Raw genomic sequence first — 23,007 nt, 5'->3', positions numbered from 1 at the left:
CACACATCTATACACACACATCTATACACACATACACACACATCTATACACACACATACATCTATACACATACACACATACACACATCTATACACACACACAACTATACACACATACAAACATCTATACATATGTACACACATCTATACACACACGACTATACACACACATCTATACACACATACACACATCTATACATATGTACACACATCTGTACACACGTATACAATACACACATCTACACACACATGCACACACACATTTTAGAAGTCTTATATATGCCAGTGTACGATACGTACGGCTTATACATTATGGAAAGTATCTACTCATTCTGGATGAAATTAGATAATAGGTATTTACATTGTCAGGGGGTAGTGTGTATAAAACCAATGCCTGCACCTGCGCGCTATCAGCCATGGCGGGTTCTGGTGGGAGCCCCGCCCTGGAGGGCGCTCTGTGTTGCGGGGCGCGGGGCGCGGGGCGCGGGGCGCGGGGCGCGGGGCGCGGGGCGCGGGGCGCGGGGCGCGGGGCGCGGGGCGCGGGGCTCCCGCAGTCACAGACTTGACACGCAGCCCTGCAGTCCCGTCCCGCGGTTTCCCAGGGGCCTGGGAAGTAAACGCGCCTCCTCCCACCCAAACTTTGAAAGAGCCGAGGCTTCGGCTGCGCTAACAGGAAGTGAACACGGTGGGTCGAGGCGAGGGAACCTGAAGCTGAAAACGTTTGGGATTTTCGGGCCTGACGGAATGTTTCGTGGTTTTTGTAACAACGTCGTCAGCGCTGTGTGTGCGGGCGAGAGCCCGCGCGGGGGGCAGCGGCCGGGAAGGGACCCTGCGGGCCGGGTCGGGTGGGCCGCGGCGGACACGGCTCGGGAGGGAGCGGCAGCGTCCCCGCGCCCGCGGGACGGGCCCGCGTGGGGACGGGCCCGCGTGGGACGCGGGCGGGAGGGCCGGGCCCTGCCTCAGGGCGGGGGCTCAGGCTGCGGCCTAAACCAGCGAGCGGGCGACGCGGGGAGCTCAGCCCGGGGTGAGGCGGGGAGGGCGGCGGCCTGCCGGGGGAGCGGAGACGCCTGGGCCGCCCCGGGCCCGCGGGACGCAGGGCGCAGGCCGAGCCGCCGGGCCCGCGGGGTGGGCGCGCGGCGCGGGCACGGCAGCGAGGGGCGGGGGCGGCTCCGGGCGCGGGCACGGCAGCGAGGGGCGGGGGCGGCTCCGGGCGCGGGCACGGCACCCCCGGCGCGCGGCTCGTCGCGCTCTCAGGGCGGGAAACCGAGGCGCCCGTCACGGCGAAGGCGCTCCCTGAAGAGCAGCGGCTGTACACACGGACGCCGGGCGGGAGGCCCGCTCCTGTGTCCCGCCCTGCGCAGTCCTCTGCTCTGAGCGCAGGGGGCGCCGTGGCTTCGTAGGGTAGGGCAGAGGCGCCTGGATGCGACTGCCATGTGCCCTGGCAGGCTGGAGCCAGAGGCCCTGCCCCGCCTCAGGAGGCGAGCGCCACGTGGCGAGGAGTGTGGGCGCCGTAGGGTCTGAGGGGTGAGCGCCACGTGCAGGAAGTCTACCAGGCGTGGAGCTAAGGGTGTCCTCTAGATCCAAGAGGATGAGCGGTCATGGAGGAAGTCCACGTGGCAAGGAGTGTGGGCGCCATAGGATCTGAGGGGCTGAGCGGCCACAAGGAGGACAACCACGTGGCAAGGAGTGTGGGCGCCATAGGATCTGAGGGGCTGAGTGGCCATGGAGGAAGTCCACGTGGCAAGGAGTGTGGGCGCCATAGCATCTGAGGGGCTGAGTGGCCATGGAGGAAGTCCACCTGGCAAGGAGTGTGGGCGCCATAGCATCTGAGGGGCTGAGTGGCCATGGAGGAAGTCCACGTGGCAAGGAGTGTGGGCGCCATAGGATCTGAGGGGGTGAGCGGCCACATGGAGGACAACCACATGACAAGGAGTGTGGGCGCCATAGCATCTGAGGGGTGAGCGCCACGTGGAGGACTCCCACGTGGCAAGGAGTGTGGGCGCCATAGCATCTGAGGGGCTGAGTGGCCATGGAGGAAGTCCACGTGGCAAGGAGTGTGGGCGCCATAGGATCTGAGGGAGTGAGTGGCCATGGAGGAAGTCCACCTGGCAAGGAGTGTGGGCGCCATAGCATCTGAGGGGTGAGCGCCACGTGGAGGAAGTCTACCAGGCGTGGAGCTAAGGGTGCCCTCTAGATCTGAGGGGGTGAGCGCTACGTGGAGGACTCCCACGTGGCAAGGAGTGAGGGCAGCCTCTGGCCTACAGCCAGCAGAAGGCTGGGGCCCTCGGAGCTACACAGAAATGCATCCCGCCCGCACCCTGAATGCTCCGGGAGGAGGATTCTTCCCCCAAGTCCAGAAGGGCCTGCAGCTTGTCCGACACATGGCCTGCAGCCCCGTGAGACTGAACAGAAAGCCGAGCCATGTCCAGGCCGCAGAACCGAGTTGTGTTGTTTGAAGTTGCTAAATGTGTGGTGCTTGGTCAGGCAGCAGTGGGATGGAATTCAGCGTGGGGGGAGCAGGTGAAGGGAGGGAGGTGACGTGACGGCACGTGACGCCTGCGGGAAGCAGCAGGAAGCGCCCTACTTCCATTCCATTGGCTGCCGGGTGTCCCCTCCTGTGACCCTCCAACGCTAAGCTTTTACGACCACTTTCCTTAGGTAGAACCCATATGTTGTACTATTGGCCGAAGGATGGCAAGACTGTACTGTCCCCAGTTTTTCAGGATTGAAAGTCTGGCCCGATACAAAGTTGAGAAGAGGGACAGTGCATGCCCCTCCTCTGGTGACAGTCTCTGCTCTGGGGCAGGACTGTCCTTTCAAAGGGCGTATCAGCCTCATCACACCGCACCTGCCCCGCCCTGTGCTCCATGGCTTCTGTGGACCCCGTCCACCCACTGGGTCTTGCCTCTTCTTGAGTCCTAATCCTCAGACCCTGCTTCTTCACATTAACGAATTTGAGTTAAGTGTGGCCATGGGGTAGCAGCACAATGAGTCGTCTTGTCCAGATAGCAATTGTTCTTTTTAACAGATATCTTCAAGCTCATAACTAGTGGGGGACTCAAGAAACTGGTGAGCAGATATGCCACCCAAGCAAGGCTCCCAGGGCGCGACAAACCACACAGGGACAGTGGACAAGGGGCTTTCCGCAATGCTCTGTAAGAGTGGCCACATTTCCTTCCCCAGGGACCTCCTGTTGACTGGAGCATTCAACGCGCTCATGGCCACCGCCTTGATTCCAGAGGCGATAACAGCCGCGTTCGTTGGTGGCAGGTGTCAGACTTTCCCAGCACCCCCGTGTGGAAAGGGGGATGGACAGCTTGCCTTACGCGGCACACAGACATTCCTCACCTTCTAAGCTTTTCCAGCCTTTGCCCTTACTGCACATGACCTGTGGAGGAATGTGCCTTCAGTGTGGGAATAACACGAGAGACACAAGCCCGTGAGACATACCCCTACCTCACTGGGCTCCAGACCGTGGGGTCTCCGTCCCAGGGAGAGCCCCTGCTTCTGAAGACCGCAGGACATTCCGAGGTGCTCTGCACAGGGACTGGGGCGCCCGGCCTTCAGGGCCGTGGGAAGGGCCCTCCATCTGCCGGAGTTGCCCTGCCCTCCCCCTCTCGGCCCAGGCTTAGCTCAGGTGTGCGCACACGTGGAAGCCTGCCTCGGCTGACCCCAAGGTTGAGCCCTCACAGGAGCCAAATCACGACGCCGAATGCCGGTCTAGGAATTTCCTGAATTGTCAGCCCCCCTTCCAGACGGCAAGCTTCCTGAAGATAACGGCTGTGTCTCGTCGTCTTTCATCCTAAGAGTCTAGCAGAGTATCTGGCAATAAATAAATGTTTCATGGATGATTGAATGAATGAATGGCCAGAAAAGAAGCAAGAACCTGATCTGTTCAAACTGTGAAATACGAGAAAGAAAGAACAGGGCACAGCGATTCCACAAGGTTGGGAGTGGAAAAGAGGAGATTTTATCAGGTGTTCCACGTTAAGATTGACGCACAAATTGTCTGTTCCACCCTGTCCTGTGTAATTATTGGGCAAGGAAGTCGCTTTATGACATTTTCCAAAGCATGTCTGTGAAAGCCGCTCCACCGAGGCCAGGTCACCGGGGAAGTGCTGGTCCACAGGGAGAGAGGGCGTTTCCCTTGGGCGGCAGTTTCTGACAGTATTTTATACTCAAGGTGTTTTTGCAAACATTTATGTTACACCTTTAGAGTTCGACGCTGGCGAGGCCTAGTCTTCGCCCTCGTTTGACTTCCTGTAGGATGTCATCATTTATAACTGTTATGAAAATGATGCTGTTCGTTTGATTAATTTCAAATGTGTCTGATGACACATATTTTCAGGACATATTATAACTGTGTGAAAGCGCCAGCAACCGATGGGTTTTTATTTATTCCCAGAAGGAGCTGTCCTTCTCTCCAGCTGCTCCTCCATCACCCGACTCAGTGCTCAGGGGGAAACGTGCTTTCCCAGCCCAGGGAAGCCGCACCCCGGGGGAGCGGGACTTCTGAAGAGTCTCCAGACCCACCCCCCATCCTCCATCCCCCCAAAGAACAAGAGGCCCCCCTTCACTCTAAAGTGCATATCCTATCCCTCCTTCCTGCTTCGGAAAACATTTTCTTCAACTTCAGAAGGGAGCTCCTAGAAAGCATCACATCAAGGAGAGTCTGCATCCCCTGGAATTCCAGCTTCCCCCTGAACCCCCAAATCTCCACACTAGTGGCTTAGAGTCTAAACTTTAAGCCCACTGTCCCCAGCTCTTATCCTCCCATTTCTTCTGGAGACAGCTGATAGGTAACTTTTTCTCTACTGCCTCTCAACCCTTCCGCTTACGGTCACAGTGACCTCTCCCACTCTGTAGATGTCTTTTCAATTTCTTGATCCTTTCCTTTGATGCACAAAAGATTTTCATTTTGATGAAATCAAATTTATCTATAGTTTCTTTTGTTAGTCATGTTTTTACATCATATCTAGGAATCCACTGCCAAATTCTAGGTCATAAAGACCTGCCCCATTTCTTTCAGCAGTGTTTTGTACTTTTCAGTATACAACTCTTTTGTAGCCCTAATTAAATTTATTCCTAGAGATTTTATTCTTGTAGATCCTGTTGCAAATGGTTGTTTTCTTAATTTACCTTTGGATTGTTCATTGCCATTGTATAGGGATAAAACTGTTTTTCAGGTGTTGATCTTGTACCTTGTGACCTGCTGAATTATTTTATCAGCTCTAATAGTTTTCTTGTGGATCCCTTTGGGTTTTCTATATATAAATATCATGTCATCTGCAAATGTAGTTTTACTTCTTTCTTTCCAATTTGATATCTTTTTATTCTTTTTCTTGACTGATTGATCTGGCAAGAATTTATAGTACAGTGTTGAATATGAGTGGTGAAAACGATTATCCTTGACTCCTAATCAGAGAAGGAAAGCTTTTAGTCTTTCACCATTGAGGGTGATGTTAGTTGTGGGTTTTTCATAAGTAGCCTTTGTCATTTTGGAAAAGTTCCCTCCTATTCCTACTTTTCTGAGTGCTTGTATCAAGAGAGGACACTCAATTTTGAGGAATGACTTTTCTGCATCTATTGAGATCCATGGGTTTTCTTTTCCTTCACTCTATGTAGTGTATTACATTGATTGTTTTTTTTATGTTGGACCATTCTTGCCTCCATGGAATGAATCCCACTTGGTCACGGTGTATAACTTTTTAGTATGCTGTTAGATTTGGTTTGCTAGTGTTTTGTTAAGGATTTCTTCATTTATATTCATAAAGGAAATTGGTCTGTAATTTTCTTTTCTTGTGATGTCTTTAACAGCTTTTGTACCAGAGTAATACCAGCCTCATAGAATGGATTAGGAAGTTTTTCCTCCTCTTGAATTCTTGGAAGAATCTGAGGGATTGATATTAATTCTTTAAATGTTTGGTAGAATTCACCTGTGAAGCATCTAGCCCTGGAATTTTCTTTGATGGAAAGTTTTTGATTATTGATTCAATCTCTGTATTTGTCATAGATTTGCTGATGTTTTCTATTTCTTCTTGAATCGGTTTGGGTAACTGATGTATTTCTGGAGTTTTTTACAATTCTTCTAGTTATGTAGTTTGTTGGCATACAATTGACCATAATATTCTCTTATAATCCTATTATATATGTACTGTCAGTAGTGATATCACCATTTTCTTTTCTGATTTTGGTTATTTACATTTTTTCTCTTTTTTTTCTTTGTCAGTATAGCTAAAGTTTTGTAAATTTTATTGATTTTTTTCCAAACAACCAACTTTTTATTTTGTTTATTCTCTCAATTCTTTTTCTGTTCTCTGTTTCATTTATCTCTGCTCTCATCTCAGTTATTTCCTTTCTTCTGCTAACTTTGGGTTTAATTTGCTTTTGTTGTTTTTAGTTCCTCAAGATGGAGAGTTAGGTTATTAATTGAAGTGTTTCTTCTCTTTTAATATAGTCACTCATAGCTGTAAATTTCCCTCTGAACAGCACCTTTGCTGCGTCACACAAATTTAGGTATGTTGGGTCTTTGTTTTCATGGTCTCTAAGTATTTTCTAATTTCTTTTGTAATTCTGTCTTTAACCCATTGGTTGTTTAAGAATATGCTGTTTAATTTCCACATATCTGAAAATTTTCCAGTTTTCCTTCTGTTATTTTTAGGTTCATTCCACTGTGGTCAGAGAGGTTACTTTCTATGATTTGAATACTTTTAAATTTACTGAGACTTCTCTTGTTCCCTAACATTTGACCTACCCTAGAGAATTATCTATGTGCACTTGAAAAGAATGTGCATTATCCCCTTGTTAGGTGAAGTGTTTTGTATGTGTCAGCTAGATATAGTCAGTATATTGTATTGTTCAGGTCCTCTATTTCCTTCTTGATCTTCTGCCTAAATGATCTATCCATTGTTGAAAGTGGTGTATTGAAATTTCCAACCATTATGGAACTGTTTATTTCTCCCTGCAATTCTGTCAACGTTTGCTTCATATATTTTGGTGTGCTGCTGTTAAGTGCGTATCTGTTATTGTTTTGTTTTGGTTTTTTACTTTTTTTTTAACACCCCCGCCCCTTGCTGCTTGTGCTCCCTGTCTGCTCTCGTGTTCATTAGCCGCACATTCTTCTCTGTCTGCTTGTCATCTCTTCTTGTCTTTTCTTTAGGAGGCACGAGGAACAGATCCTGGGAACTTCTTACCTGGGACAGACGCACTCAATCGCTTCAGCCACCTCAGCTCCCTGGTTTGTTGTGTCTTCCATTGTCTTTTCCTCATGCCTCTTTTTTGTTGTGTCAGCTCTCCACATGAGCTAGCTCTCTTTGCTGGCCAGCTCTCCATGTTGGCCAGCTTGTCTTCACCAAGAGGACCCAGGAACTGAACCTGGGACCTCCCATGTGGTAGATGGGAGTCCAATTGCTTGAACCACATCCACTTCCTTCATATATGTTTATAATTGTCACATTTTCTTGTTGAACTTTTTATTGATGTCCTCCTTTTTCTCTTGTAACAGGTTTTTACTTTAAGTCTATTTTGGCTGATATTAATATAGCCATACTGCTCTCTTTTGATTATTATTTTCATGAATTTTTTTCTCCATCCTTTCACTTTCAACCTATTTGTATCTATAGATAACAGATAGACCTCCTTAAACAGCGTGTTTCTTTATTAATTCTTCCAATCCCTGCCTTTTGATTGAAGAGTTTAATTCATTCACACTTGTGGAAATTACTGATTAGGGAAGATTTATTTCAGCCATTTTGCTAATTGTTTTTTATGGGTCTTACACCATTTTTGTCCCTCTTTTCTTCCATTATTGCCTTATTTTTTGCTTATATGGTCTTTTATAATGCGCCATTTGAACCACTTATCCATTCATTTTGTGTAGATTTTTTAGATACTTTCTTTGTGGCTACTATGGGGATTACATTTAACATTCTGGATCTTACAATTTGGTTTGCACTGATTTCGACTTGACTTCAATAGCCTACACGTACATAGCACCTATATCACTCCATTGTTCCCTTTTATGCTTTTCATGTTACAAATTACATTTTTACGCATTGTGTGCCCAGTAACATAATTATTTAAATTCTCAGCCTTATAAGACATAAATGACAGCATTGCAAATTAAAAAATGAAATAATACTGGAATATATATTTGCCAGTATTGTTACTTAGCCTCTCACTTCCAATAGCTGTTCTAAATGTCCATTCTAGTTCCAAGGTTACCACTTAGTTAATTCCCATCTCTATTTCTAGGTCTTTCATTTTTCTAGTGGAGAGAGTGATTTGTATAACTTCCTACTCCACCATTTTGTCCCTGTGCTCTCCAAAAGTTCTATTTATGACATACTGAGTTGTTGAAGTTGTCAAGTGAGCAAGTCTTGACTTAAGAGAGAGGTCTGGAATAAGTTTGGAATGGCATCAAAAGCCGTGCCCCAGGACCAGATTGCCGAGGGAGAGAGACTGTTAGAGATGGAAAAGGAGGAACAACGAGCCCTGGAGGACTCTGATAGCAAGTGGTCTGGGAAATGAGAAGGACCTAGATGAAGAGACTGAGAAGACCCTGTCAGTGAAATAAGAGAGGAAAAAAGGAAACATATTTTATAGATGTAGTGCATTTTACTTCAACACATTATGGAGAGGTCTGGATTTAGAAAATGGAGCTAAATTGACCTTCATTCTTTATTTTGAGAAAAACACTGTGATGCATTAGATAAAGCATTGGCTTAGCACATGATGCAAGTTCTTTTAAAATTTTTGCTGTCCACACCCTACCCTAATACACCCCATCCCAAACTTACCTCCAGACCATCTGTATAGAAAGCCACCTTGCGTCCTTCTAGTGGATGGTGAAAAAAAATTACCATAGTTTACTTTTAAAAATGTGTATGTCAGTTAGATCTAGTTGGTGTATAGTGTTGTTTGGGTCCTCTATTTCCCTCTTGGTCCTCTGTTTGCCTGTTATATCTAGTGGTGAAAGTGTGTATTGAAATCAGCCAGGACTTTCTTGAGAGTTAGAAGGAGCAGTTGCTTGCAGTCATGCAAATGCTAAGGCCTGGCCTCGTCTGTAACTCAAACAAGGAAGGGTCTGGATGAGGTGAAGTCCAGGTTGGCCAGGAGCAGGTACTGCCTTTTGTCCCCAGACCTCAAGCAGTTGGTTAAATGGTGCCCCCATTTCCCCACCTGTGGATTCAGGTGGGGGTGAATTATATTAAAGCTTTAAGGTCCTTTCAGGAAAGTGTTCTATAATTCCAACCTTATTAGAGAACTTAAGGAGAAGGGAGCTGCCTTCTGATTTCTAGGGGGCTGGCTGCAAATGACTGGGATTTAATGGGTTATCAAGACAGTGTGGGGAAGCAGACTTGGCCCAGTGGATAGGGCGTCCGCCTACCACATGGGAGGTCTGCGGTTCAAACCCCGGGCCTCCTTGACCCGTGTGCAGCTGGCCCATGCACAGTGCTGATGCACGCAAGGAGTGCCGTGCCACGCAGGGGTGTCCCCCGCGTAGGGGAGCCCCACGCGCAAGGAGTGCACCCCATAAGGAGAGCTACCCAGCGCAAAAGAAAGTGCAGCCTGCCCAGGAATGGCACCGTGCACACGGAGAGCTGATACAGCGAGCTGATACAGCAAGATGATGCAACAAAAAGAAACACAGATTCCGGGTGCCGCTGATAAGGATAGAAGAGGTCACAGAAGAACACACAGCAAATGGACACAGAGAGCAGACAAGTGCGGGGGGAGGGGGAGTGGGGAAGGGGAGAGGAAAAAAAAAGACAGTGTGTTATTTAAAAAGCGATTAAATCAGTGCTTCCACATCTATATATAATATACGTGACTGCCTCCAGAGATATATGCCAGCCTACAGTCACTCATACCGGGCTGAGGCTTAGGTCTCCCCACAAAGCAGACGCCCAATATTTGGCTTACTAGCTCCCCTCTTATTAATGCTGTCGTGCTTGGGCTGGATCTCAGTCCACCACCTCTTGGTCACCTAGTCCAATTCCAGGCTTGCCCTGCCTCTCCAGCTGGGCCTGCCCCCTCCTCCACGTCAGGCTGTGCAGAGCTGTCCTTCTGCAGCTCACCTCTGCTGACGACCTCTTGTTTGCAGACGGGACTAACCACCACCAGGTTCTTCAGCCTTCCCTTCTCCCATCAGTACAGTATTTGCTTTGCTTAATGCCTATTTCTAGTCATATCTGTCTAGTAGAGTATACCTTCCCAATGAGATTGAAAATAAGGGCTATGGCATATATTTTTCTTCTCAGACCCATCCAACACGGAGTGGGGCTAAGCAAGTATGGATTGTCCCTTTATTTCAATGCAAAATGTTCTTTATAGTTGGCTCTTCATGTGACTTATCATAAGGTGGAAAAAGGATGGCACATTTGTTGTGGCATTCACCTCTGCAAACGTGTTCGGCCTCTTTTGACAGAACACACTAAATGACCAATGAAGGTGAAGAATGTGAAGTAATAAGTGGCTGTTGAACAGAACATAAGTGACTGCCTAGAGCAAGCATTCAACCAAGAAATTTTGAAATTAATATACCTGACCGAGGCAGAAAACATGCCCCTTTTCCTCCTTCTATTTAATCCCATTCTCTTCAAAAATGATTCTGGATGTGTGCTATGGTTAGGCAGAATTTCATCTGCTGAAATTCTTGGCAACTCCCATTTCCTACTCCAAACTGAATTTTTCACTATCACTGCAGCTTATTACAGTTTCTAGATTAACATTCTAGAATAATTATATCCAGGTATCCAGAAAAGAAATAGAAGTGGAAGCTCCAGTGGAAAATTACACTTTACCCGGGGCTCCATTACCTGACTCCAATCCCCAGAGACCTGCTGGAGACTCCAGAGGCCGGTAGAGCTTAGTTACTATCCCAGGGAGGTGGGCCTTGGGGCAGACTCACCCATCTGTCCCATCTCCCTTTTTGGTTTTGGAAGGAAGGATGGATTTTATTCCTGGTGGAAATATGCCCAACTGAAAGTCCATTTCTCCTTCCTTACAGCTAGGGGTGGTCAGTGAGGTCTAAGTTGAAACAACTGGGTGAGAGTCTCTGGAAAGCAGGGACATCTCCTCCCTGCCCTGCACTTTCGGATCAAAGCTTCAGTGGTCACCTTGGAGCATGATTTGAACTTGAACAGGGAGCATGCACGCTGAGAATGGTGCAGGGGAAAAAGAGGACGATTCCAGGCTGGTGATAACTATGGGACTCTCATTCTCCCTGGACTGCTACTTTGAACTTCTTTAAGATGAACACTAAACTTCTGTTTTCTTTAAGCTATTCATTTGAATTTCCATGATAAGCCACAAAATCTGCTCCTGATACAATCTTCCCACTCTCATCCACCTGAACCTTTTTTTATCATCTCTACTCGAGGACCTAGCCAAAGAAAGATTGTTCTTAAAGGGGTTTTCCAACCTTACTTCTTTCTGACTCAGAATGAAAACTGGAGATATGGAACCCCTACTATGTGCTTTGAATTATGCCATAAGAACATAAAAAGTGGTCTACCCCCTCTAGGTAAAGTATTGAGCAGAACCTGTTAAGGTTCATGGATCTGAGCTAATGGCAAGGAAAGTCCTGGATGTCCCTTCTGTCCTCACTACCGATTACAGTTCTCTATTACTCGTTAGGTCAAGATGACCATAGAACATAGATGGTCAAGAAAAGCAGGGAGGCTTCCTCTACTGGGAAAGGTGAGCACTACATTTCTCTACAGGTCATAAAAAGACTCAGGAAGCCATGACCAGTTTAAAAAGCACTCAAACTAAGATTCTCAAGGCTCATGCAATTCTTTAATATACCGCCCTTGGCATGTTAAGATCTTTAATTTCTGAGAATAATTCTACCATTCTTAACCCTAATGGGAGCTGGTGAGAAAAAATTTCTGTAAGTTTAACTTGTTGTAAGACATAAAATAAAAATAGTATAAACCCTTGGTAAGTGCCGAAAGCATAGAAGATACTCAATAAATATTAGTAGAATGAATATGTTAATTAATCAATTAATTAATAAGCACATCATAACCTCTGGTCATATGAAACTAGGTTCTTTGAAGCTTCTGTGCCTTTCTTTGAATATGTAATTGTGTCTGTTTAGAGCTCATGCATTCTTGAAGGTCCAGCTCGGATGTGACACACTCTCTGAGTATTCCCAACCCCTCCCAAATGAATTGGCCACTTCTACTGTGTTTACTCCATTAAGCTATAGATCACGCACTGCCATCATTATTGCATCTATTTCTCCCATAATATCAGCAAAGACATAGAAAAGCATCAAAGCTTTCCTGAGCACCTCCTGTGTGCCAGGCGTTGGGCTAAGGTGCTCCCTGTTCCCTGACCTGCTCCCTACAGCCAGCCGGGGTGGTGGGTAGCTGCCTGTACCCCAGACGACAGGCCCAGAAGAGAGGAGAGCTGTCTTCTGAGTTGTAGACATCTTTCCCAGAAGTCCATACAGGCGAAAGAATATGGATGAACTCCTGTTCTTTATGATCACATCCTCTTTCAGAAGAGGACCCTTTTCTGGTCAACCACAGGACTTCTTAACCTCTTATCAACGAGCAAAGTGATTTCCCACCTTGGCCACCAAGGGCAGCCAGCGGCCCTCCAATAGGGAGTTGATCTTTGGCTTGCACTTTCCGGTAGAGCCCTCCCTGAAGACCTCGATGCCTGTAAGACTAGAGCTTGAAGGGCTTTTTAATGATTCCACTGGTTTATTTATTTGGCTCTCACTTCTCACCCCCAACTGGAATGTAAGCTCTGTAAGGACAAGGATGAGGCTTGATTGACCTCCTTATTTTTAGCAACTAGTCTAGTCTGCCTGGCATGTAGTATGAGTGCAATAAGTATTAGTTTCACATGTGATTGACTAAAAGTACCCATTTCCCACGTTTTCTTCTTCTCAGAAAAAAAAAATAAGACGCAAATTCTCTTGTAGAAAGTTTGCCACGTTGAACTTCATTGAGTTATTGTTCTAGTGGAATCCTCCAGAAGGGCTGCCCTCCAGAAGTCACGGATCAGGCTGTTCTTCCAGCAGGAGCTGGTGTTGGGAAAGAACTAAAAGAGGATACTCTTATACCTCTGAAAGGCCTCCTCTTATTTCACTGTTTAAAATCACTTCGGTTAAAAATTTTTTTCTTAATTAAAAAGAAAACCAAGGGACGGATGTTTATCAGTCACTATGTGTCCATATAAATTATACAGTAAAGTAATTTAACCCCTAGTAGAGATCAGTCAGTGGGGACATAGATACGTCAGTGGAGGGAGGGGATAACTTTGAGCTTGGCTCAACCAGAGAGGAAAGGACACCATCAGTTCCTCGCATGCCAAGGAAGAGGATGACAAGACTCAAAACGGGGCTTGAGGGAGATAAAGGGGCCCAGAGTCCACCTTCCCTCCCTTGCTTGTTTGCCCAGAGCCCTGAGGGCTACATGGATGCCGCCAGAATCAGTCCACGTGCTGCCTTCAAAAGCTTGGCTCCCCCTTTATCGTTCTCAGGGGTATGGCAGCTATTTTCAAAATCATTTTTAACTGGAGGAGAGCTCTCTAGGTGAAATGATATGAGATAAGACCATATCTTGGAATGAGGCATTGCAATCTGTATGCTGCATGCAAGGCTGAAGGGGACATTGGCCCTCATAGGCCATGTGCTCGAGATCAAATTACATGTGTGCAGAAAAATTCATTTATTCATTTATCTTTTCCTTCAGCAGGCATTTTTCAGAGTGCCCACGCCATTCTAGTCAAGGTGCTCAGCACAAGGCACAAGGAAAGAAACTCAGTCCAAACACGGAGTTTATGCTCGGGAGGAGGGTATGGGAGAATGAAGTGAAAGAGAAAAGAAATAACTACAAAGGTGGTGTGCACCCCTCTCCAGCTCCTTGCTCTCAGATTTATACACATCCTCTTAGCATCCTACTCAGCATTCCAGAGCAAGGCAGGCTCTCCACCAAGGCACCCCGGAAGGTAAGTCCAGACAGTTGTTCTTTTTATTTTATTTTTGTTTTTTCCTCTCCCCTTTGTTGATTGCACTTGCTGTCTGCTCTCTGTGTCTGCTTGTCTTATCATCTTCTCTTTTTTTTTTTATTTTTTTTTTATTTATTTTTTCAATGTTACTTTAAAAAAAATGTGAGGTCCCCATATACCCCCCACCCCCTTTACCCCACTCCTCCCATAACAACAACCTCCTACATCATCATGGGACATTCACTGCACTTGGTGAATACATCTCTGAGCACTGCTGCACCACATGGTCAATGGTCCACATTATAGTTTACACTCTCCCCAAGTCCACCCAGTGGGCCACCTGAAAATGCCCCCACATCACATCTCTTCTTCCCACTCCCTGCCCTCAGCAGCTACCATGGCCATTTTCTCCATATTAATGCTACATTTTCTTTGATTACTAATCACAATGGTTCATGAATAGAATATCAGTAAGTCCACACTAATCCACACTCTATTCCTCCATCCTGTGGACCCTGGAATGGTTAGGTCCACTCCACATCTATATTGAGAGGGGGCTTAGATTCCACATGGATGATGGATGCAATTCTCCTGCTTTTAGTTGTAGGTACTCTTGGCTCCCTGGTGTGGTGGTTGACCTTCTTCACCTCCATGTTAGCTGGCTGGGTAAGTCCAATAAACCAGAGGGTAGGAGTTGCAAGTCTGTTGAGGCTCAGGGCCTGGCTATCACATGGACAGTCCAGAGATTCAGGTTCCATGAGTATACACTAAACCCCAGCACCAACCACAGGTCCGGTAAAAGTAACAGGAGAGGCTTGTGAACAAAGATCACATCTGAGTCCAACTCCATCACACTCAGGAACACAAACTTCAAAGTAGGACCAACTGACATGGCACTGAATTCCATCTGCTATGACCATAGAAACTGTGGGTCTCTGTAGGCCTCAGAAGAACCAATACCTGGGGTTGTATCTACTTTAGCTGTCTCTGGGACTCTGCTGAGGTGTGCATAAGGGCCTCTTCCGATGACCACCCAGCTCTTTTTTGGAGACTCATAGTCATATAAACTCATTTGTCCTTTCCATTTCCCCCTTTTATTCAAAAAGCATTTTTAACTCCTGATATTACATGTAGGCTGAGATATTCTACTGATCTGAGTCGATTCTTTTATTTGAGGTCATTTTCTAGTTACATCATCAGCTGGTACTTGGTAGTAATCCCTCAGCACCAGGGAGGCTCATCCCCGGGAGTCATGTCCCATCCAGAGGGAAAGGCAATGCATTTACATGCTGAGTTTGGCTTAGAGAGTGGCCACATTTGAGCAACATGGAGGCTCTCAGGAGGTAACTCTTAGGCACCCTGCAACTCTAGGCCTAGTTCTTATGTCAGGCGCACAGGCTCACAAGCATAGTCCATTAGTATCAAGGGCTCATTGAAGGACCATCCTTCTTTTTTGGTCTTTGCCATTGCACTTGGGTTGTCTTCTCTTTAGGAGGCACCAGGATTTGATCCCAGAGCCTCCGATGTGGGAGAGAGGCACTCAACTGCTTGAGCCACCTCAGCTCCCTGGTTTGTTGTGTCTCTCATTGTCTTTTCTCTTTCTCTTTTTATTGTACCAGCTCATTGTGCGGGCCAGTTTGCATTCATCAGGAGGCCCTAGGAAACAAACCCAAGGCCTCCCATATGGTAGACAGGAGCCCAATCCCTTGAGCCATGCCCACTCCCAAGACAGTTGTTCATTTTTTTTTTTTTTAAGATTTATTTCTCTTCCCTCCCCCCCCACCCCAGTTGTCTGTTCTCTGTGTCTATTTGCTTCATGTTCTTCTTTGTCCGCTTCTGTTGTTGTTAGCGGCATGGGAATCTGTGTTTCTTTTCGTTGCATCATCTTGTTATGTCAGCTCTCCTTGTGTGCCACCCTTCCTGGGCAGGCTGAACTTTCTTTCACGCTGGGCAGCTCTCCTTATGGGGTGCACTCCTTGCGCGTGGGGCTCCCCTATGCAGGGCACCCCTGCGTGGCACAGCACTCCTTGCATACATCAGCACTGCACGTGGGCCAGCTCCACATGGGTCAAGGAGGTCCGGGGTTTGAACCGTGGACCTCAGTTGTTCTTAATGGTTAAGGAATTGGGCATGGGAATGCCAGATGCCTGGCTTCACATCTCGGCTCTGCCACTTGCTAGTTGTGTGATCTTGGACAAATCACCAGCTCATGCCATATTTTCTCACCTATAATAATGTGTAGATTCTTGTGAGGCATAAACGAAATAATGCATACAAAAAGGTGAGTACAGGAGCTGGCAGAGAAGAGAGGTCCTCAGATCTGCTAGTCCCTGTAGCTCTGTAGCTCAGTTCTGACTGGCCTGGTCAGTGGCTCAGCCCACGGATGGCCTCTGAGAGCTGCAGCCATCAGCATCCAGCAGGTAGTGTGCGGGGAGGAGGCTGAGGTGACAGTGGGGTTGGGGGGGGCCAGGGCTGAGAGAAACACAGGCAGGGCATAATGAGCTGGGATCTGAGGAGGGAGGTACGGCTGGGGGTGTGGGACCTCCAGGCCCAGAACTGGCTGACAAGCAGCCTCAGGAGGCCACCTGGGGCAACGCGGGTGACCTGGGAGGTGAGAGGCCAGATCTGTTTGCTCAGCGGGTCAGTGTAGTGATGGAATAACACAGGTGGGCTCTGAGTAAGTTTATGTAAGTTGGTTTTTCGTGACTGTAATATGGAGCAATGATAATTTCACTTACTGCAGAGGCTTGTTCTGAGAATTTAATAAGAGAAGAAAAACATATGTCAAGAGTTTGCCAAGTTGCATAGTCAGAGGGACAATCCTCCAAGACTGCCCCAAAGTCCTCAGGACCCCCTCATTGCAGACCACCTGGCTACAAATTTGGGGGTCTCCATGTCTACCCTGGGGTTCAGTGGTTTGCTAGAGTGACTAACAGAACTTGGGGAAGTACCTTACTCATGATCAGAGTTTTATTATAGCGAAAGGATCTAAATTAGAACCAGCCAAAGGAAGAGACTCACACGGAAAATTCTAGAAAGATTCCTAAAGCAAGCCTTCCATCACCTTCAGGACACCTTACCCTCCTAGTACTGATGCGTGGTAATGCTCACAGGTCCTTGCCGACCAGGAGACTCACCTGCCCTTCAGTGTCCAGGGTTTCACGACATGGGCGTGACAGATGGAATCTTACCCCTGGGTTTACTCTGTCTCCAGCCCCCCACCTGCTCAGGGCCCTCCAAGAGCCATCTCAGTAACATAAACTCCTGCCGTGGGCCAGGTAGACAGCAGTAACAGTGGTCACCACTTACCTCCCACGAGCCGGCCAAAGACCAGACCTGTCCTGGGGGAGCCGAGCTCCTTCTACCCAGCACACGTGCATGTAGGAGCTGTATGCGGCCCTTGCAGCGCTGTAGAGACATTGGCTTCCGTCGTTCTTAATTAGTCATGTCAGTTGAAGGCTCTCTGAGGAAAATCACGGTGCACACACGTCTCTGCATTTTTGAATAGGGCTGAGCACAGCATTAAACACATAGTGGGTCCCTGATAAATATTTGTTAAAATAAATGGAATAAGAGCCCAGCTATCAAGCAGTTAAACTCCTCCTCCTTTCCCGTCAGTCACAATTTGTGCATCTCTCATCTCCCAAGAGCTTCTCCTTGCAAATAACATCTCTTCAGGAAACCCAATGTTCCACATGTGTGCTCGGGGCCTTTCCTCATGGCTTGGCGAGAGCAGCACGCTCACCCAGGCAGAGCTTGGCCCAGGGCAGTGGTACTGGTCCAGGTTCCCTGCTCCTAATACCAGCTGTGACCGGAGGACTAGCTGGGGTTCCTGACAGACTGAGAAGCTGAGCAGTGGACCCAGCCGCAGGTACACACAGGGCGGCGCACTGCCCACTCACAGCTGTCCTGGGAAGCACCATCTGAAGTCCTGGTACACCCTGCGCCAGTTACATGAAGAATCCGCCTGCGTAGGCCAAGACCAGCCTCCTGCCTGCCTCAGGTTTCCAGAAATACATTAGAAAACTTCTACAGCAATAAGCTCTGCTTTCTAAAAGGTCTGCACATGGACATGCATATTTCTGTGATCAGTTTATCACAGGATTAACCGTCCCATGGAAGTAAGTGCTCTCACTTAGTACCAATCATTGTAATTATATTAAAATCAAGTCTGGTTATCTGCTTTCAGATCTTTTAAGTTGTAAACCATGAGATTGTGTTATGTCCTGCTTTTCATCTAAGGCTACTTGCGTGAATTATTTAAGTCAAGCCTCTTTGACTCATGCACCTTACCTCAAGTAATGGTGATTTTGCGGTAACGATACATCCTCACGGGCCTCCAAGACAAGCTGACGAGTTAGTTTCAGGAAGAACAGGTACAGCATTTTCAGTGGGCCTTACGGTAATAAGGAGAGAGGAGCCCCAGTGCTCTAGACAGGTGCTCTTTCCTTCTCCAGGAGTAGCTCTATTCTCTCCTACTTTTACTTGCCTGTCATGAAGAAGTCTGTAATTCATGGCATCAGACCTAGTTTCAAACATCCCTGCCAACTGCCTTGTTCTTTTGAGAGAATCTCGTTGACTGGGGTTATGTTTTATCCCATAGGTCACTGGATCGGCTTCATCTCTGGAAACAGAGATCCAGTGGTCAGAATATGGCCAGCAAGCAGCTTAGATGGTCCAACTACAGCTGCCAAAGGCTGCCTTTCCAGGAGGAACGCAGTAAGCTTCCTCAGAACGTCCCTGTGGAACCGAGTCCCACACTCCCCAAGTGACAGCACACTCATTCACTAACGCTTGATTCATCCCTCCACTTTCCTTTTCCTTTCCCTACTTCCTCACTTATGCTTCCTGGAACAACTCCCCCCAAATAAATCTGCACCCAAGTCGTCATCTCGGGGTCTGCTTTTGGAGGAACTTAGACTAATTTAAGAGGAGACTATAAATAAGAGTGGCTATCCAAGTGTCATGTATTAGCTGGCCTTCGTGGGTACCTTGAGCACTTTACAACAGTAGCGAGTCCCAACTCTACCCGGTGCGTCAAGTGTGAAGGCCTCCCTTTGTTAAAGCGTTTATGGGAATTCTAATAGTAAGTCAGCTTAGGAACTACAGTAATCCATAATCATAAACTTCTAAAGTGTTTCTCTTCTATTGTTCTATATCAGTAAACTGGAAATCACTTATTGATATCAAGAGCAAGGAAGGTTTTTTTTTTTTTTTTTTTTTTTTTTTAAATTTTTTTATTTTTTATTGACTTTGTAATAATATTACATTAAAAATATATATGTGAGGTCCCATTCAACCCCACCCCCCCACCCCCCCTCTCCCCCCCCCCCAACAACACTCATTCCCATCATTATGACACATCCATTGGATTTGGTAAGTACATCTTTGGGTACCTCTGCACCTCATATACATTGGTTCACATCATGGCCCATACTCTCCTCTATTCCATCATGTAGGCCCTGTGAGGATTTACAATGTCCGGTGATTACCTCTGAAGCACCATCCAGGGCAGCTCCATGTCCCGAAGACGCCTCCACCTCTCATCTCTTCCTGCCTTTCCCCATACCCATCGTCCACCATGTCCACTTTTCCCAATCCAATGCCACCTCTTCTATGTGGACACTGGATTGGTTGTGTTCAAGGAAGGTTTTTTGAGAGAAAGATTTTCGTTGTGGCGATGGTGATTGTTTGATAAACCTAAATTGTTTCCTTCCTTTGCAACTCACTCTTGCCAAGAAACTTTTTTTAATTAAAATAATGCTATTCAGAAAGCATTATTCAATAAAACATTGATATTAATCTTTTTCACTCAAGATTCCCCTGAAACAATATCCTACTTAAATTTTAAGGTACAACTCCAATATCACTCTCTACCATCTCTACCCTTTTGTGCCAGAATTAAATTCCCCCACTTCATTTCTCAGAGCTCTCTGCTTGGGCATTCGATTATAGGACTTCTTACATTGAACTCCTTTTTTTTCCCCCCCACAAATAAACCAACTTTAATAGATACTATTTTGTATTTATATAGCGCCTTCTTCAAGAACTTTAAATGCTTTACAGACATTATATCTACTTAATCTCCACAATAACCCTGTGAGGTAGGTATTACTCCCATTTTACGAGTTTGTTAGCTGTTTGTTATAGTCAGTAGGACTACTCTACTTGATTATGAACTTTTTGGGAATACTGTTCTTGCTAATTTTTTATTTATCTTGGAAACCCAGATCTTAACACAGTTCCTGACATACAGCAGATACCCAATAAATATTACATATATGATCTTTTAAAAATGTAAATCAGACCAATGGATCCTCTGCTTAAGTCCTTCTATGGATTCCTACTGCATTTGGGATAACATATCAGCTCTTTAACATAGCTTAAATTTTCTACATAAGAAGACTTCTGGGTTCTCCTTAAGGATATAGAAAACTGGAAGGAGAGTCACTCCATCCTACAATAAGAAAATCTGGAAAATCTACACAGTCATTACTCCTTTTGAACCCATCAATGTGCTGAGGTCACTGAGGGCAAACAGCCACCTGCATCTAGGAGAAGACAGGCATTTCCAAGGAGAGAGGAGACGTGAGCTGTCACTCACCTGGATCAGCCTGTTAAGGCCATACGAGGTAGAAGGAAGAAACGGGTAAGCTGAAGTTTTAAACCAATTGCTAAAGGCCACATGTGGGCAGGCATTAGAGTACAGGAGCCTTAGGAGCTGCAGACACAAGGGGAATGTGTACCCATTGGCAGGTTTTTCTGCTCAGACCTCACTTACTGACCATAAGAAAGATGGAGCAGGGCGAGACCCTGGAGAGCAGGCTGCGGTTCTGGGAAGGAGAGCAGCAGCCTGTGTGGGGAAAGCACCGAGCCTTACTCCTTTCTCTCCCCCTGGGGCACAAGAGCCTGATGCTTCCAGTGAACGAGGCTCGCTCAGGGTGTAGCTGCAAGCTCACGCAGCTGCAAGGACAAACTAGCTCTACCCTTCAGGGAGGAGCAGGAAAAAGCCTGGGGCCCAGATAGCGGAGATCCTTTACCACTGGAGTGGGGGGAGATCAGTGAAGAGGCCCCTTTCCCGAGACACAGGGATCCAGCACCTGCCTGAGACTAAAACTACACGAGGATAACAAAAATCACCCCCACGCAGCCCCCCAAACCAGACTACAGACATGCCAAAAATGGTAAACATGGCAATAGGAGGTATGAATTATGCCTTTGACAGGCTCGCCGGTAGGATTCACAAACCAAGAGAAGAATCAGTGAATTTGAAGACAGGTCACTAGAAATCACCAAACTGAAGCACAAGGGAACAATGTTTTGTGAAATGGGGTACTCAAGAGCTGTAGCACAATATCAACTCATCTATGTAGCTGGACTCCTAGAAAAAGAGAAAGAGAAAAAGGTGAAATATTTGAAGACATAATGGTTGAGATTTTTCCAAAATTAATGAAACATACCAAGCCACAAATCTAAGAAGTTTAGAGAATTTAAGCAAAGAATTTCAAACAAAATAAATTAAACCAAAAAACATACAGCTAAATACATCATGTTCAAACTTCTGAAAACTAAAGAAAAAGGACAAATCTCAAAATCAGCTAGAGGGAAAAAAGACATCCTACATGCAGAGAACAAGGATAAAAAAATTACAGCAAATTTCTTGTCAAAACTATTCAAGCCAAAAGACAATTTCTTGCCAGAAGATGTGCACTATCAGAAATGTTAAAAAGAAGTTCTTGAGGCTGAAGAAATCTGATGCCAGAAAGAAACTTGGACGCACTTAAAGAAATAAAGAGTGCTGTAAATATTTTGTTCTCATTTTTAATTGCTGTGAAAGACATTTGATTTTCCAAACCAAAAATAATAGCAATGTATTATGTGTTTGTAGTATATCTAAAAATAAAATATAGCACCATATATTTAAAAGCAGCACAAAGGGTAGGGAGAGATATTAGAAGTGTCTGGTTGTGACATCCTTACACTATACTTGAAGTGGTAAAATATTTCTTGAAGGCACACGGTGATTAATTAAAGCTGTATATTGTAAACTGTAGGGCAACCACTAAAATGTTTTTAAATGTTATAAAAATAATCCAATGGTGGTGATAAAGTAAAATCATAAAAAATACTCAATCAAACAGAAGGCGACATAAGAGGGAAAACATTTTGTTAAAGATGAAACAATGAAAAACAACTAGCAAGATGATAGATTTTATTCCAAGTATCTAAATAATGACATTAAATGTAAACAATCTAAACATACCAATTAAATTAAAAGATGGACTGTCAGATTGGATTAAAAAGTAAGATCCAACCTATATGCTGTCTGCAAGTGTATTAGTCAGGGTTCTTTAGGGAAACAGACCAACAGGAGATATCTGTAAATAATATAAGAATTTATAAAATTCTCTTATGTGAACTTGGGGAAGCACAAGTTCAAATTCTGCAGGGCAGACTACAAGCCAGGGGCTGAGATGAAGGTCCTTGATGAGTTCCCCAAGAGAAGCTGGCTGGATGAAGTAGAGATGGGAATTCTCTCTCAACACTGAAATCACTTTTCCTTTTAAGGATTTGACATCAAATCAAAGAATATTACTGGGAATAAAGAAGAATATTATGTAATGTTAAAAAGGATCAATTAACAAGAAAGAAATAACAGTTCTAAATGTGTGTGCATCTAACAACAGAGCTTTAAAGTACAAGAAGCAAACACTGATAGAATGTGAAGGAGAAACTGACAAATCCACAGTTTTAGTTGGAAACTTCAAGATTGTTTTTGGAATAACTGATAATAACAAGTTGACAGGAAATTAGTAAGGCTGTTGAAAACCTGAGCAATACTATTCAGAATCTGAAATTATCTCAACAACATTAGTCATTAGGTAAATGTAAACTGAAAGCATGAGATAACTACACATCTTCTATAAGGAATAAAGTATTAAAAAAGAAAAAATCAAAGATGCTGATAATACATAATGTGGGCAAGGATGTGATAGAACCAGAACTTCATGTATTGCTGGTGGGAATACAAATTGAT

At 45.8% G+C, this 23,007-nt stretch overlaps 1 long non-coding RNA gene across 2 annotated transcripts; it reads left to right on the top strand.

Annotated features, from left to right (window-relative positions):
* The first annotated feature begins 485 nt into the window (after positions 1–485).
* On the top strand, positions 486–18,860 carry LOC131276311 (uncharacterized). Of its 2 annotated transcripts, none has more exons than XR_009183797.2 (3): positions 486–684; positions 13,715–13,970; positions 18,574–18,860. It is a non-coding gene; the product is annotated as an uncharacterized lncRNA (long non-coding RNA). The 2 variants fall into 2 exon arrangements; XR_009183796.2 differs by having other exon boundaries at positions 487–684; positions 13,718–13,970.
* The last annotated feature ends 4,147 nt before the right edge of the window (positions 18,861–23,007 follow it).

This window comes from Dasypus novemcinctus, chromosome 27 (genome assembly GCF_030445035.2).
Source record: "Dasypus novemcinctus isolate mDasNov1 chromosome 27, mDasNov1.1.hap2, whole genome shotgun sequence".
Taxonomy (NCBI): domain Eukaryota; kingdom Metazoa; phylum Chordata; class Mammalia; order Cingulata; family Dasypodidae; genus Dasypus; species Dasypus novemcinctus.
The sequence above is the reverse complement of the archived record's forward strand: the minus strand, read 5'-3'. Positions and strand labels throughout refer to the sequence as shown.